Raw genomic sequence first — 6,384 nt, 5'->3', positions numbered from 1 at the left:
CTACCCTTGACAGCACAGTGCTCCATAGTTGATCACGTTTAGTGATGATATACTCCTACATCTCACCTGCATGCCATAGCAGTGTCTCCACACCATTTGATTACGAGGACAACCAACGTATATGGCACACAACGACCTACACTTGATATCGCTATCGTTCTAGGAATAGCATATCGTTTGGTTGCGAACCAATTTAAGGACTACATGATAAATCTTTCTTTATCGATCAAAGTAGTCATAAGGACTTCATTACAATATAGGAGTTCATTAGAAGATGTAATCTTGTAATGAATAAGATCAAATAACTTTTATTATTTATCAATTTATATACAATTATAATTAGCACAATCATCAAACAATTGGCTTTAGGACATATTTTCCAACAACTCCTACTTGGACTAAAGCCAATCAGTATAGTATCGTATACCCATATTTGATTTATCATCTCAGAACTCCTAGATATCGAGGTTTTAGTAAATGGGTTGGTCAAGTTTTTCTTTTCATCGATCTTCTAAAGATTGACATCAGATTTTTCGAATAAGATGGTAGCAATGCAAAATGCCTAGTAAACTAATGGGATTCGGCTCCTTGGCATAAGCTATGGCTCTAGTGCTGTACAATACAGTAGGACCATCATTAGAGGGTGCCACTCCTAGCTTGCCGTAAACCTGTACAATTACATAGCTTCCTTGCAAGCATCGAATGCTGCAATGCATTCTACCTCGCAATTTGAATTTTGCTATATTGCTCTGCTTGGAACCTTTCCAGTAGATTACTCTATTATTTAAAATAAAGATATATTTTGATACATTCTTGCTATTATTATATCCAACTAAAAATTAAAATTAAATTTCATAAATTTTAAGTTAAATTCTCTATAATCGAGTCACCCGTCCTTAGTATCTCTCAAATACTTAAGGATAATCTTCCAGTGATTCTCATCAAAATCTTGCAAGTATTCACTCACTACCCTAGTGAGTATACCATATCTGATCTCATACATGGTGTACATGATAGAATAAATTCTACTCATAAATACTCTATATACATTGGACTAGGAAAACTGAAGCAGCCTCTTAGATTTATCTCTATAGATCTTCATCCTAGGATGAGGGATAGTTTTCTCAAAGTCCTTTATGAAGAATAATAATAACAGTAAAATTTTTATTTCTTGTAATATAAGAAATGTCATTCTCGATTAAAAAAATTTATTTACATATAAAATAAAAAATACACTCATAGAACTATTAACCTATTTGTATTTGCAGGATTCTTCTTCATTCTCAATGAAGCTATGCATTTTGATCATTTATAAAAATGCACATTCTAACTCCAAAATACTTTGCATTGCCTTAGGAGAAAATATCTCATTATGGTTAATACCATAATGTTGATAATATCCTTAGACAATCAGATGAGTTTTGTAGGTCTCCACCTTCTCGTCTACACTCTCTGATCCTATTAGAGATCTACTTACACTCTATGGGTTTTATCCTTTCGAGTGGATCAACAAGTATTATTTAAAATCAGTTAGCCTTATCCCTATCTAGATATGAATTCAAACTAATCAAGAAATGAGGTGACGCCTCATTTCTATGAACCTATGGCTCTGATACCACTATTGAATTTTAGATATTTTGCATACAGATTTCAGAATAATTTCAAAAAATAAGCAGTGAAAGACTAGATTAACTCAGATTTAATCCTAAGCATGCATAAATCTAAATCAAATACATATGGATTTAGTTCATATGATGATAAACAAGATTAAGAGCATCTGATTTTAGAGAATAAAAATAATTTTATGATCAAATCACATACCTGAATCATTAAACTTCTTCTTCAGATCCGAATCAGAAGATATCTCAAGTTCTAATGTAGTCGCGCATGTATCCGATTTCTATGAATATCCACACGAGGTCTGATCTAATCCAAGGCTCTTTGATCTTTTCGGAGTGCTAGCTCCTTTGCAAAGATCACTTCTTTGATGATTGAAAAGGATCTTCTTGAATCTCTAAGACTATCTCAAAGAAGAAGAAGACTAGGAGGAAGAAGAAGTGGAACTAGATCACGAGAACCCTTCTCTTTCTTTTTCCCTTCTCTCTTCTCTCTAAAACTCAATGCCCAAGAGGAACCCATGCCGAAGCCCATGCCCCAAAGAAGGTTTTCTAATCGACTTTCCACATCCCAAAGCCCCCTTTATTTATAGATGATGTCCATAAGTTGTATAGGGTTTAGGTTTTGATAAGATCAAACACCTTATCAAACTAGGACTCCTATTTTGGTTCATAACCAAACTAATTTGATTCCAAATCAAATCAAATCTGAAAGAGGAGCAAGGGAGGATGTGTGGAAGGCTTGGCGTGATGTTTTGGATGTGCAAAAATCGTAGGGACACGGTATTCCTATCAACATGGACATGCGGGGCGCATGGAGATAGAATCTTAGTTTAATTAGGATTCATTTAAATGCAGATTTAAATCTGATTTAAATATATTTTAATCCTAACTAAATTAGGATTAGGTAGCATCCAAATCAAGCTAATTCCTAATCTAATTAGAAACTCAAATAAATCCAAATTATATCCTAATTTGATTAGGAACTTGATTCATTTAGGTTTGATCTAATCAAATTCAAATCAAACCAAATTAAATCTAATTTAATTTGATCTGATTTGAACCCATAGCTCAATTAGATTAAGGTAGACAGTAATTTAATTACTAATTAATCTTCCTATAATTCACTAACACTTAGTGAATTAGTTAATTGTAACTTTTGCATTATCAATCATATTGAAAACTAAATTTTATTATGATTTATAATCATAATTCAACCATCTGATTAGTCAAGAACCTCTTTTGTGTATAACTCTATAAGTTTTGTTCTGTCTGGTAGTAAGATATACCATGATCTTCATTATAGTATCATCGAAATACTTTTCAATGGGCTGGAACAATTCTAACTCACATCTAACAAGGATCATCGATCCAGAATGATTCTAGTGAGTTCTCACAATCTACTAGTGACATCTAACAGCATATGATGGCAATCCAGTAGGATAGAAAATAGAACTCTTAGGTGTAGTTATCATATGCTTCAGTTCCTCTATCGTGAGTTATGATAAGATGGAGATTATGAAAACTCATCAAACTCCAACATCTGTTATATAAAAATTTTGATTAGTTCAAGTCCAAATCGTAATACACATGAAAATTTTTTTTGATTTATCATCTTATCGTGGTCACAGACTTAAGGACTTAGCTTCTCAAATATCATAGGTTAACTTCTCAAATCTTATAGGACTACTCTTTATCTACTAAGATTGATAAATACTATCTGAGTACACATCCTACTCCTATAGTGAACCTACTATAGCCAACATCCACTACAAAGATCCATATGGCTCAAGATCATATTTATATGTAGTCAAACTACAGTAATCCCACTGTGAGCAGTCGAGGCACCACAGATCAAGAAACCATTCGCACTATTACAGTATTGAGAAAATCACTAACGAGTGAGTAGACATTCATATGATCTCTCATATGATCACACTCAGTACTGATATTTTTCAACAACCACCTACACTCTTGCTCAATGTCTCTACACTATAGACTTGAAACTCATATATCTCGAAGGAAACGATCCATGTACCGATCTAACCGGATCAATTACTTTCTCCATAATGATCTATCGATCGAAAATAATTAAGAAATTAATCATACATGTCTCAAATTCTAAACTATTTAGAATATATAACTTTAAATTATTAATTTTTTAAATGATTCTCAAACACATAACACAAGAATGGATAGAAATTATCTATTTTGATAGTTTAAGTATAAATATATATCTTAGAATTATTATAATGTGTCTGCTATATTGACTTCTAGGACATACATTTAACATCTTATGCATTTAATTTGGCTATGTATTATGTACTAGTGAGCGTTATGTTCTAAAAACTATATATTGATTTGCCTAAAGACATATATTGGAATGCTTGATCAATATTTTATTATTTATCAACTGACCATATACTGCATGCTAATGAACATCATATTCGAAAAACTATGTATGTTTTATCTATAAGTATGCATTGGATCATTGTTCAGTGTGTATCAAAGAAGCTTATAATATATAAAAAAATTATAGTGACACCCTTAAAGTTTGACCAATTTATACATAGGTTCTAAAAGAAAAAATTTCAAATGAACCTCCAAAACTTTATAAACATTGCAAAGAGCCTCAATCGTCTATCTCTGTTAGACTATATTATGATATGAGGATCATCTGAAAGGTTAAATCTTATGAAATATCATAAGTATCCTTCCCAGAGTTTTTTGATTTTGGCACAAAGTAGAATGGAGAGAAAAAAGAGTCATATGATATGCACGTGACCATCATCTTCTCTTTTTTTGGCCATGCTCTCTATTCTCCATCTATTACAAAGAAGTGGGAAAGAGGAGGGATGGGTGAAGGGGCATAAATTGGGTAGAAAAAAAAGGAGAAATATAATAGATAGAAAGGAGAACATAGATCGAAGGGAGATAGGAGAATTTGGACCATAATGCCTTCGACCACTAATAGTCATGCCTCCATCCAATGCTCCAACCAAAAAATCATGATATATTATGATTGTGGGTTGAGGGCATCCATGAAGATCTTATGGGCCATATCTAATCCTTGCCGAAAGTTCTTTGGCCACCCCACTTTTTAGGTAATGGGCCTCCTCATTCCTCTATGATTTTTCATCATCCATACCTCGCTCATTTCTTCAATTTCTTAATATAGGAAAAAAAAAGATGATGTAGATTTTTTCAATAATATAATCTCCCACCATCACTACATATAAGAGACCTGATGAATAAACTAATCCAAAAAAATAAGATCATGGAGGTTGAGCTTCATTTCTATAAAGGGAAGAAAAAGTATTTGGCGTGATGTATGTTTACTTCATGGATATTTTAAGGTGCACTATTTGCACTGAAGTGGAGTGTTAGGGACAAAGGTCTAAAGCAATTCAGCCCACAGATATAGCTATCGGGGAAGAAGTAAGATATAGTATTTTGAGATTTTTGGGGTCCCAATGTTCTTATGCATAAATTTTGGGGGCTTAATGTCTATAGTCAAAACTTTTGGGGTTTTTATATAACGAGTTTTATTAAGAAAAGAATGGGTGTATTTATTTTTTAGTATCTTAAATATCCTGATATGTTCTTTTTATGGTCAATAACGACATCAGATAATATGTTTCAATAGATATCACAATAATAAATAATTTATCTATATAATAGAAAAAATATATATATCCATAAATATCATTTCTGCATATAGACCATACAGTCACCTATATATCTATATATATTCGTATAGTTATTATTTCTACCTGTAGTCCATACAAACATCCATACATATAAAGCCACTGAACAATAACTACCAACAATCCATGCAATCACGTATACACATTTAGACAATTATCATTTCTATCTATAGTCCATACAATCACATATATACATCCATATATATTCACATGATCACCTGTACACATTCATAAAATCCAAACTTTTATCTATATATATTTAATTAGCTGTACAATCCAAATGATTATCATTTCCATCATGCACAAATATACAATTAGTTGTATAAATGTATTAGTCATATTTCAAAATTATTTTTAATAGAGAAGTAGGCAAAAGCAATATATCAATCAACATGTTCACAGCAATATAAAATAAAGCTTTGTATATATTTTAGTCATTGAACAACAAAAAGCTCTATAAATTTATTAGTCATTGAACAAAATAAAGTTGTGTGTCATTCCATATAGTAATATCAAAAAGCTCTATATATATCAGTATATAAACAACAAAAAGCTTTGTATCGACCATGTATCCCCCAATACAATAAATGTATACATGTAGCAGCACATAAATAACTCTAAAAATAAATAACACTACACATCAAACAAGTAGGACAAAATATGATGTCAAGGTCTCCAAGAGGGTCATTCGGTTGGGGATGGTGCTGCTGCTGGGGCTGCTGATGCTACTGGGGCTAATATTACTGCTGCTAAGGTGGATGCTACTACTGAGGCTGATACTGTTGCTCCTTGTTCCATCCTTGTTGCCACTTAAAATACAAACGAAATATGTCTACTATATATGAATTTGATAAGAGATTTTACATGAAAACTATTTTTTGATGTTCTTCATTATCTTCCTTAAACTTTTCTTTATCCTTAATGTACCACCAAATGGAGTGCTTTTTTGTTTAGATTCAACTATCCCCTTCTTAGGGGCTTCTTTTACAGGGATTTGTTCTTCTTAGAACCTTTGTAGGTCCTAGCATTATACTCCCACTGCATGCAGTAGCTACATCTAA

The sequence above is a fragment of the Elaeis guineensis genome, chromosome 15 (assembly GCF_000442705.2).
Source record: "Elaeis guineensis isolate ETL-2024a chromosome 15, EG11, whole genome shotgun sequence".
Classification (NCBI taxonomy): Eukaryota; Viridiplantae; Streptophyta; class Magnoliopsida; order Arecales; family Arecaceae; genus Elaeis; species Elaeis guineensis.
The sequence above is the reverse complement of the archived record's forward strand: the minus strand, read 5'-3'. Positions refer to the sequence as shown.